Source organism: Octopus bimaculoides, chromosome 14, assembly GCF_046866305.1.
Source record: "Octopus bimaculoides isolate indiv1 chromosome 14, ASM4686630v1, whole genome shotgun sequence".
Lineage (NCBI taxonomy): Eukaryota > Metazoa > Mollusca > Cephalopoda > Octopoda > Octopodidae > Octopus > Octopus bimaculoides.
In genome coordinates, this window is record NC_142941.1 from 38,848,096 (window position 1) to 38,860,595 (window position 12,500).

Consider the following 12,500-nt stretch of genomic DNA (forward strand, 5'->3'; position numbering starts at 1 on the left):
AGCATCCACTACACTCTCGGAGTGGTTGGCGTTAGAAAGGGCATCCAGCTGTAGAAACTCTGCCAGATCAGATTGGAGCCTGGTGTAGCCATCTGGGTTCACCAGTCCTCAGTCAAACTGTCCAACCCATGCTAGCATGGAAAGCGAGCATTAAAAAATGAACGATGATAGATATATATATATATATATATATATATATATATATATATATATATATATATATATATATATATATATGTATTTAGACACACTCACTCACACATATGCACTCTATTAATGATTAGGTATGTTTTTGAAGTAAAACTTTTAACAAGTCATCATATGGAACAGCTGTGAACTGAGACACCCAAGAAACATTGTAATATTTTCTTTTTAATGAAATCACAAATTGTGTCTGAATTGTCTATAATGAAACAAAGGGACTCCAACTGGTGTACTAGATGGCCAGTTGATAAGAGTTAAGTTTTCTTCTTGGCAGGAATTGACAACATACACAAGACTGAAGTGCTTAAAGATGCTCTGGTATAAAGTAGATAATTAAAGTTAACTCTTGATCAAGACACTTGATGGAATAGGAGGGTATTTTCGTAGGGTTTCTTCAGGGTGCTTCTGCCTGAATTTGATGTTTATAAGGATATATGATCGATAGCCACATTTTTTTTTTCTCAGCAGAAGGAGATAATTTAGTGCAGTTGTTTGGATGCAGACAATTAGACATCTCTGAGCCTGTTTTTGCAATAGTACTTTTTGTCATGGAGGAAAACACCCACACTTTGTGTGCAAAAAATATACAGATACATACTGAGAGAATGAGGCAGTTAGACAGACAGCGACATTATAGATTTATTAATTGAACACAACTGACATACACACTTTTCCTCTCCTTATACACATAGAGAAATATTCTCACAAGCATAAAAAAAGAAAGAGAGGTGAGAGGGAGAGAAGAAAAGAAACATTAAAATGTGAAAGACATTAAAACCTCTGGTGTCAATTGAGTCAACAACAAATCGGTGATGCCGAAAAACGTAGCACCAAAATGACTGTGCCAAGACACTTTATATTTTTCTCTTATTTCATTTTTGTTTCCTTTAAGTAAATTACAGTGGAGGCGCAATGGCCCAGTGGTTAGGGCAGTGGACTCGTGGTCGGAGGATCGCGGTTTTGATTCCCAGACTGAGTGTTGTGTGTGTTTATTGAGTGAAAGCACCTAATGCTCCATGAGGCTCCAGCAGGGGGTGTTGGCGACCCCTATTGTACTCTTTCGCCCCAACTTTCTCTCACTCTTTCTTCCTGTTTCTTGAGTAACGCTGTGATGGACTGGCATCCTGTCCAGCTGGGGGGAACACATACACCATAGAAACTGGGAAACCGGGCCCATGAAACTGGGCTAGGCTTGAAAAGACCAAAAAAAAAAAATGTAAATTACATAGGCCATAAACGTGTTCTACTCTGTATATGTATATGTCTAATTGTCCTGACTACTGAAAGTAAGATAAGACAATTGCTGTACTGATGATATCTATTGAGGCAGAAACATTTATCCACAGTTGTTCTGCAGACAATCAGACTTTCTTTTCCTTAAACCCTTAGCATTCAGATTGCTTTGTCAAATGTAATATTTATTTGTTTACATTCACATTTACTTGAATTAAAATCATGCATTATCTCATAGATTTGAGATTTTGATAATATGATTTGAAAAAATTTTTATAATGACATTGCAAGGTAGGTGTAAGAGGCTAGATTTGACTGATTTGAACATAAAACAAGTGGAATATTTGGGCTGGATATGAATAGTTTAAATGGTAATAGGTTAATGATATGTCAGTTTTAAAGAATTTGATTCCTTAGAATACCTCCCCTATCATTTGGAATTGGTACCAGTTACCACCAAGTGATTGTCCTACTTCCTCTGGAAGCGGTAATAATTTCAGCAAAATCAAGAATTCATTTTGCATGTTATTTTTGTACAGCTTAATTTGTCTTTGTTGTTCAAACATATGCCACTATTCTTATCTACTAAATCATTACACACTTGTCATAAAAACCAACGAGGTTAATAAGTGCAGATTTGAGTAATTTTACCCTCAGACAATGGTGAAAATTACATTTGACACGAATTCATAATGCACAGCTGAAACTGAGAAATGAAGAGTGCTTTTTAGATGAATATTTGACTAGGGCACATTTATATGCATATTTTCCTTTACTTTCTTTTTTCTCTCCTTTTTTTATGATCAGTTTTCAGCATTACCATCTTGATCAGTGGTTCTCAATCATTTTTTTACCTATAGACCTCTTTGATTCCTATTTTACTCAACTAGATCTGCCCTAGCCATTGAGAGTTTAAATAAAATCCTTATGTTCTTATAATTGAATATTATTAGAAATTGTATTAAAAAAATTAAGATATTTTGTGTATTGCAGAAATATACCCCAATTTAATGCACATACATTTTAACAACAAAATCGCATATGGACCCTGGTTCAGAACCAATAGTCACAATTAACTTTTATACAATTTGAAAAGAAGTTGATAATAACCTGTGTTAGCAATAATTGGTTCAAAGGAAAGTTCTTAGAAGGTTTTGATATGTTCAGTCGATTTGATGAGTAAAGTATGTAACACTTTTTGGATCATACCCTGAGTCTTGGAATAATGAAGATGGAGAGAGGGTGTTCACATTTTGATCACAGGGCAACTATGTATCAAGGTATACATTGTCCAATGCATCCTCCTTTATTTAAGATGGCAGTGAATGATTTCAGAGAGATATGGATGTTACCATGCCCTTTATCTGAGAAAGGAGAATATTGATTGCATATATATATATATATATACACACACACACACACACACACACACACATATATATATATATATATATATATATATATATATATATATATATATATACATATATATTTAATTGATACAATAATAGGATAAACTTTTATATAAGAATTTATCAAATAGTTATTGTGAAAAAATTCATAGGGAAGAATCTATTGTTTTTCCCTAAATCATATTTATCTATTTATATATATATAGGAGCATATCTATACAAGAAAGTCTCACGTTAACTACCGTAATATATATATATGTATGTATATCGTACATGTGTGTGTGTGTGTGTGTATCTCAGGGTGTATACCGTCCAACAAAATTTTCTTTATTTAAGATAGTAGGATGTTATTTCAAACAGATTTGGTTGCTTTTTCTTGTAAAATCAAACAACCAGGGAGAAGCTCCCGTTTTCTTTTCTGTGATTGATTTTGGTGTCTTGTAATAATGTAGCATATGGGGAACCATACCAAGAAAATTTGTTTACATTAATGCTGTGTTTGGCAGACTCTGAAGAATCTCACATGATGGATTAAATTTAGAGCTTTAAGCCCCACTAAATAGTTTACAGCCATAGCCTTTGTCAGCTAAATAATCTAGTAGCCTTGTATTTGGCTATATTTATTTATCTCTTAGTGTTTTAAATCAACTTAGTGTTCAGAGTTTATCTTTTATGTTACAAAATTAAAGAAAATATCGAGTTAAATGAAATAAAACTTTGAATTAGTAAGGTTAAATAATCATGCTTTCCTACAATAATACATATACATTTATCATCATCATCGTCATCATCATCATTATTATTATTAGTGTTATCTTTGGCTTTTTATGTTGCTTTTACAGATTAAATAGAAATTGTATGTATTTTGCTGAAATAGAATGGAAATCCTCTCATAAACAAAATAATCCTATCACCATTTCTATAATAAAGAAATACAGAAAAACGCTTTATATAATTTAATAAAATTCTTCACATTTTCAAATTTCTTGAAATCAAAGAAACCAATATAATCTTAGAAGAATTTTATTTGCAAACACAGTTAAAGATTGTTGTTGTTGTTTCCTTCAATTACATTTGAAACAAGATAAGATTTGATTTTTTGATTATTTCTATTAAATTCTGTCAATCAGCTTAAAGGAATGTTTAAAAATATATATTGTAACTTTAAGCACAATTTTTCTTTTCTTTGTTTTCTTTTTAAATCAGAGAGATATTTTTCATTGAAACAAATGTTGTATGTCTCAACAAACATCATAAAACTAATTATTTAAGTGTGACAATAAGGAAAGTAGATATGATTTTGTATTTCCACTTTCCATCATCCATATCCTAAATGGTGTTGACAGTCACAAGTTTTCCACACAAACCTAATGATGTAGAACTGATAGTGTTTATTTCCACCCACCAGCAGCAGTATCCCTAATAGAACTTAAAACAACACAGCTGTAGCTGAAAATCTATGGAAGTAGACAGCAGTATCATATAACTACACATACACACACACAGGGAAAATAATTCACTTGAAGAATTTAAGTTACTTACAGTTAGAGGCTTTATGCAGTTTAGATTTTTGTTTTCTAAAATATAAAATATTGTTCAGAATCCAATTAAATATTATTGGATATAAATTGAATATTATTGTGTGCGTGAGTATATGCATACACACATGTGTAAATATGTATATATATATATATATATATATATATATACACACACACATATACGTATATTTATACGTATATATATATATATATATAAGAGACAGACAGATAGATAGATTAGATAGATAGATAGATAGATTCTTTTAGTGTGTGCATATATACAGTAGTCCTTCAGTTTACATGTAGCTCAGTTTGCACAGTTCCATTTTAGTAGAGTTTAATTTTTATTTTTTTTATTTTACATAAATAGAAATTCCACTTCATCATTTCCAATTCGGTTTTGCATTTTTCTTTTGTTCCATTTCTTTGATAGTGAAAATAGACACCATCTCTAAGTTACAGTTACTTTCTATATTCTGTTAAATATTTTCGAGATTGAATAACAGTTTCAAATGTCAAAAAGCTTGATGTTTCAGGAAATGAAAAGTGTGTGTGTGGTGGTGGTGGGGGGGGCTATTAAAAAATTTGCACAAAAAAATGACAAAGGAACACACAAAATGTGGACAAACTTGTTCCTTATCAGTTATTGGGCAAAAATCATCACATTCATGAGACAGTATCAATAAGATTGTTCGATTTGGTGGTAGTAATAGCAAAAACCAACTGGAATGAGTGAGAACATAAAGGACTGTGATAAAAACAAATTATAAATGATGACAGAATAAGGACAAGGCATAATGGAAAATGATGCCGGTAGGTGGTATACATACATACATACATATAAAGGCCTTTCAGCTATAAGACAGCATAAGTCAAGGTATGTTCAGAAGTAACACTAATGGGAAAATGTCCTATCAGAATTGAAAAGCAAAACAGAAAGAAAGGTAGAAAGATGGAATATATATATATATATATATATATATATATATATATATATATATATATATATATATATATATATGTGTGTGTGTGTGTGTGTGTGTGTAATTGATGGCATTTTATATATATGATATAGCCATCTGTGCATCATGCTTGAATGTAAATACATTGTAAAAATGCAAATAAACTGTGGAATTTGCTCAGATATAATATCTTATGGATATGCTGTATTTAAAAACACAAACTATTTTGGTAGCAGATGAAATTAATATATTTTATAAAATGGAAATAGCTGAATTGAAAATATTAAACAGCTTAATATCAATGAAGCAAGTGTTTGAACAGATGAAAGTTTGGGAGAAAAAAAAACAGAACCAATAAAAATAATTGTCAGACTTTTGTAAAGTTTTAAATATCCAGCATACATTTGTAGTAACAATATGGAAACAGGGAAAGAACCTCGATCATTTTGGATAGAAAATAAATCCTAATACTGTCACAGTACACCCCCTACACACACAGCCACACACATAATAATTATATATATATATATATATATATATGTATATAGTTGTCTCCCCACAGTTTACAATATAGATTCTTCTAAGAAGTCACAGAGCAAATCAAAATCATGTAGACTTAGGGAAATACAACCAGTTTTAGCTGTCAGCAGTTCAAAATGCCCGATGAAATGGTTTGGTTATGTAATTCTTATTATGGAACTTTATGTCATATAGCATAGTTATAAACACATAGAATAAATGAGTTATACCTGTAATTCAACGGGTCAGCTTTGTCACATTCTATGTCACACTAAATCTCCCTGAGAACTATGTTAATGGTATACATGTCTGTGGTGTACTCAGCCACTTGTACACTAATGTCAGAAACAGACTGTTCCATTGATTGAATCAAATGGAACCCTTGTCATCGTAACCAACAGAGTGCCAGATTTTCTGTGTATATATTTTATCCTTTATTTGTTACAGTCTTTCAACTGTGGCCATGCTTGGGTATACCCTTGATGAGTTTGATCAAACAATTGACCCTAATACTTATTTTTCAGCCTGGTACTTATTCTATCAATCTTTCTTTTTACCAAACTCTTTTCACTTAAGGGTCATAAGCAAACTAACACCAATCATCAAGCAGTATCAAGGGAACAAACACAAACATAATTATACCCACACATATATATATATACACACAATGGGCTTCGTTTATTTTGTATCAACCAAACCCACTCACAAGATTTTAGTTAACCTGGGACTTATATTAGAAGACACTTGCTCAAGGTGCCATGAAGTGGGACTGAACCCAAGATCATGTGGTTGGGAACATATGACATACATACATGCACACAATTATTCATATACATGCATATATGCATACACTCACACACAAGTGTGTGTGTGTAAGTAATGTCATACGATCACATAACATATCAGATTATCAGATGTTGTTTCACATCGCTGGTCCCAATGTGCTATGCATCACTTTAGCTTTTGAATGATATCATCCTGCTGGCTAGGCAAGCAAGCCAACACCCCTCACTGATTGAAAGGGAGACTGGAGCAACATGAAATGAAGTGTTTTTCTTAAGAGTTGAACACGCTTCCCGGTCTGGGAATTGAACTCATAATTTAGCAACTGTGAGTGCAACAGCCGAACTACTCGGCCATATATTCTTCCAAATTATTTAACTCAGCACTGTATACTTTTCCTAATCAAAATGCTAAGTTTCTTTAATTCACTACTCACTCTCTTTCTACACTATTATTATGACAATAGATTCAGTCATGCTTCATTATTTCCCCTCGACTGCATCTATATTCCTTTGTTTTGAGAAACTCTGTGATAATATAACACATCATGCTGTTTATATACATTCCAAACTTAATCACAGCTTGATGTTGTTTTCATGTAACTACTGGCTTGGAACTTTGCCGAGATTAGAGTCAGTTATGACATAATGCTGTCAACAGTCTGCAAAATAGTTGAGAATTTTGCAGATCTTGCTTATTGTTTATACAGAGAACTTTTCTCCAGAAAAGAGATAAGGAAAGAAACAATGATTATTATATCCGTGGAAGAGATTTTAGATGATCTATGGATGGTTTTCTCTTGTCACTTTAAAAAAAATAGTGTGTAAGCAATGCTCCATCCATCCACTTCTGTTACTATTAAAAAATAAAACTAATTATCCCTCTACCACTCAACTACTGTTGTTGCTATTACTACTACTACTACTGCTACTGCTGCTGCTGCTGCTGCTGTTACTACCACTACCACCACTACTGCTGTTGTTGCTGCTGCTGCCATCATTTTTATTTTCGCATTTAGATGCTTTTACAAAAGCTTTACCATTCTGCAATGAAACATTTAACTGTCGTAGATTTTCAATTTGGATAGAATACATACCTAGACCATTGGCTCCTGGATGCTGAATCAGTACAAGGAAATTCTGTGGTGCAATCCAGCTTTTAGCTTCAATACTCATACAAATATAGTCAAAAAATTCCTTAACTTGATCTCACTTCAGATCACCAGAGAGCATAGATGTTATAAAACATGTAATAGAATTCCTATCACAGTTTCATACTTATATAAGGAATATCTTTAAAATTTCACTAATTTTGTTCATTCCATTAAGGCAAAATAGCAGTCAATCAATAGTAATAGTATCCCAAGATTCACTTGTAATTTCATGAATTCTTGTAACAGTCCAATGAAGGGAAACTGTCTAAGCCAGGTATAATTGCATGATAGATCATGATAAAAATTTTACAATGACATCAAATGGTTTTAAGACTTGATATTATTTGCACTGACATACACTAATCAATCAAGAGATTTTTAATGGTTCTGAGCTGCAAATGAGAACCCAAGAACAAAGGTACCAGAAAAGATACATTTATTAGCTCAGACACATTATGAAATGGTGCAAGGTACCTTATATCTAATGAAAATTATTGGTAAATGATCACGGTGGTGGAGTATTATCAAATAGCATAAAAAATTACAAACATACAGACTACAAAAAAAAAAAAACTAGATGAAATTAACTGAAAGACACCAGCAATAACCTTCAATTGCTACTACTGCCATATATGTGTGCCCCATATTTGCACCTTGAATTGATTTTCATACACACTTGAACACTTACTCATGGATGACAGCACTAACAGTCATTGTAAGCTAGAACAAATGAGTAAGAAGATCTGTTTATGTATGTGTATATCTTTTCTCAACATATTAATGAAAGATGTAAACCTTTGGCAAGAATACTGGTAACCCAATATATTTTAACAAAAATACCTTAAGTAGTATCTGTTTCGTAAGAGTTGGGTATATAGTACTTTCTCACTCTTGCCATAATAACTTCAATAAACCTATGATTGACTTGTCAGAAACCTGCAGCCAATAAAATTATTGTTCACAAGTGTGGTGCATATATATGTATGTGTATACACACACGACATATATATATATATATATATATATAAATACATGTGTTTGTGTATATAGGCATGTGTGCATGTATATATGTATAGCAGATTAAAGGACTTAGAAATCTGAGTGGTTTCCTCATTCAGCACTCCTGTGAATACCAGGTAACAGAGTGCATAGAAGTGGACAGTTTTCCTTAAAAAAAGTATCTTGTAATATTACACAATCTTTTAGGGTGGCAAGCTGGCAAAATCATTACCACACTGGACAAAATACTTAGAGACAGTTCTTCCAACTTTACCTTCCAAGTTCCTCTCTACCAATTTCATTCATAATGGATTAGTCACTTTGCAGATATAGTATAAAATGTTGGCCAAAATGTTCCTGCGGTACGACCCAATGGTTCCAAAGAAACCTTATGGTTTCAAAGAAATCTTCTTTAACCATCTCTATGCCTATAGCAATATATGCACCTACTTTATCTGAAGAATAGATAATCTCTTTCAACTATAATCCATTTACCAATATAAGGTGCTCTTAAGATATTCATAAAATTTATTTAAATGTATTTCAGATTGCTTTAGACTGTTGCTCACATATACAAAATATATTGCAGTTACATACCACACATTCTAGACTATACCCACATTAATTAGACAACACACTGAAACCACTGGTCCACTTACATGGTACTTCTTCCTTTCCATCTTACTTATAACAGTTGCCTCCATTCCTCTGAATTAGAAATTTGCATACCACCCCCATTCAGGCCTACCTGATACTCACACCTTCCCCTTTACCTCATTTTATCTCTCCTCTCAAACTCTACTTTAAATATTTTTCCTAATCATTCTGCTTCAAAACTACAGCACTTCAAGAACCCTCTCTCTGCCTATACTTTTTCTACAGCCATTGTCAAAATGAAACCAAAAAGTAGTGTTGTTTTTACTATCATTAATTAATATTTTATTTTACAGATGATTTGTTTGTCTATAAAACTATAGTTAATAGAAGATTCCATTTAAATATCTTAATATTTGTCATATTTATGTAAGTATAAGGACAAAATGATAAAACTAAGTACTTCAAATTCTTCTTCCAATAGTTTGCATGAAACTTTTTAATTCTAATACAAATTCATGTTTAACAAACAACTTTTCCTGTTTCACTTAAACATAGAAATATCTACAAAGCACCTCATATCATATTCATTCTGAGGAAATAACTGTTTTTCCTTCTATTGCTAAAAGCCATTTATTCTGAAATACAACACTGTTTTAGTCAAAGCTAATGGTTGAAAGGACACAGTTCAAAGTAGTTTTCTCCTTGGATATCCTTATTTATAGAAGTAAACTTGCTATTTCACTTACTTTATATGGCCATTAAGTGCAGTTATGATTGTTTCTTTTCACTAGAAAGATGTTATGATTGGTATAGCAATTATAAAGCAAATATGATTAAGGAACGTAAATCAAGAAAAACTGGATCAATAACTTATTAAATTTAAAATCAAACAAGTTTCTTAAGATCAGAAATCCAGTTAGTGTTTAAGAAATCAGTCACAACTATACAATAACACAGTTTTCTTACAAAAATGTTAGCTTTTACTTTTTAAAACTAAGTGTTTAAGCATTCATATTATTACACTAAGCCAAAATTATCAAACCCCATAATTAATTTCTAAATAATTGCTTGATGTGCAATAATAGCTTTTTTGGTATCACAAGAACAAATTTATTGTTCCCAAATCAAGAGAAGATCCTCATCAAAGAAAAACAAAAAGCAAGAAAGAAAGGAAAAAAGAAAGAAAAAGATCTAAATTATCAAAAAGATTCAACTCTGTGGATTTCATCTTCAGACAATATTAGCATGAAGATTTATGTCACGGTTGGATAAAATTTGCATGGGCTGATTTCTGAATGCACAAAGACCATTATGCAACACATATGTATGCAATTTATATAAAATTATTGTTTTGTTCATTAATATTTAACTAGTTTTTTTATTATCAGCAGATATCTTCACATATGCCTCAGTCATTTGACTGCAGCCATGCTGGGGGACTGCCTTGAAGGGTTTTAGTCAAACAAATCGACCCCAGGACTTAATGCTCTTAAGCCTAGTACTTATTCTATCAGTTTCTTTGCCAAACCACTAAGTAATGGTGATGTAAACACACCAACACTGGTTGTCAAATGATAGCGGAGGAAAAACACAGGAACAAAGATGCACGCACATAGATACATACATACATATGTAATAATGATAATATATATACATATATATGAATATATGGTTACAGGATGTCAATAACTGTGCAAACAACATAATTTCTCAAATTTTCTTTTTTATAGCATATAAATGTCTTTATGGGGAAAAAATATTGAAAAACATCAATACACGTGAGAGTGATAAAGAAACAAGTTGGGCTGTCTTTGGATATACTGGAAACAACTGCCAAATCGCCCTTAAATCACTCACTTTCCCCTCTGAAAATATTAACAATTTTTATTTTTAATTTTTACTGAAAATGCTCTTTTCGTGGTTTTGAAGTGCAAAAAATTGGCCAAAATAAGTCCAGAGTGGGATGATGATTTAAAAAAAAAAGAGTTTACAAAATATTTTTCATACAAAGATGCCCATCATTTCGAAGGCTGTGGTTTAAAGAAAATGAAGAAAATCCCTGAAAAATTTTCCCCACAAATTTCTTTATAATCGTAATATATGCTGTTTGAAAGGGATTTGTATAGATTTTCATTAAAAGATACATATCTTCCTGAAAGTTATGAGGGAAAAAAGTCAGATCGTGTGAATTTTCCAAAACTCCTCTCTCCAGCCCTCTGGAAAAATTCTTTCTCGTAAATCCCTATATACGCTGAAGCCACAACAATGAAAGTAATACCTACTAAGCAAGTGAGCACTATTATACAAAGAATTAATTAGATGTAAAATATAAAAATTATTAGAAATGGAAATCAAATATGAAAATATTATCAAGGGGCTAGCAGAAAACTGGCTGGAGGGCAGTCTTTCTGCTAGTGTAGATAATAAACATAGGATATATAAAAACCAGTACTTTGCGTAAAACAAATTATTACCTGCAATGAAAAGTAAACTTTGTTTGATAATAGAAAAAGATCACTGCAGTAGTAGCAGCAGCAGTTGTGGAGGTGGTTTGGTGGTGGTTGCTTAGCCCTAGGTTGGCCATCATCAGATACACCTGCCTGTGAATGAGAAAAGCAGTTCCAGCTTTGATCATGCCACTTTTTTGCACATTCAGAACTGTATTTTCCAGTATGTCCCATTTTAAGATGGTTGCAAGCAGTAAGAGGAAGCATGACTGTTATTTTTAGTAGGTTGAATGACCACATAGAGATTGATTTTGTTTGGCTTGTTGCAACTGTTAGTTGTCATTGAATCTATAAAATAAAGTCCAAAACTTATCCTAACCTGCACTCAAAGAAGTGCATAATTAGAAAGCTGTAAACATCTGTAAGCTCAAGTAAACCTTTTCACAGTTAGGGATGGGAAATTGGCAGAGACCTTGCAGTGTTTATTCTAAATCTTTGCATTCTGAGTTTGAATCCCATTGAGTTCAATGTTATCTTTCATCCTTTCAAGGCTAATACTAACGTACTAATCCAGGGAGATGGATTGGCAGGACTGTAAGAACATTGGATATGATGATATCTTGTGGTATTTTTCAGGCTCTTAGCACTTG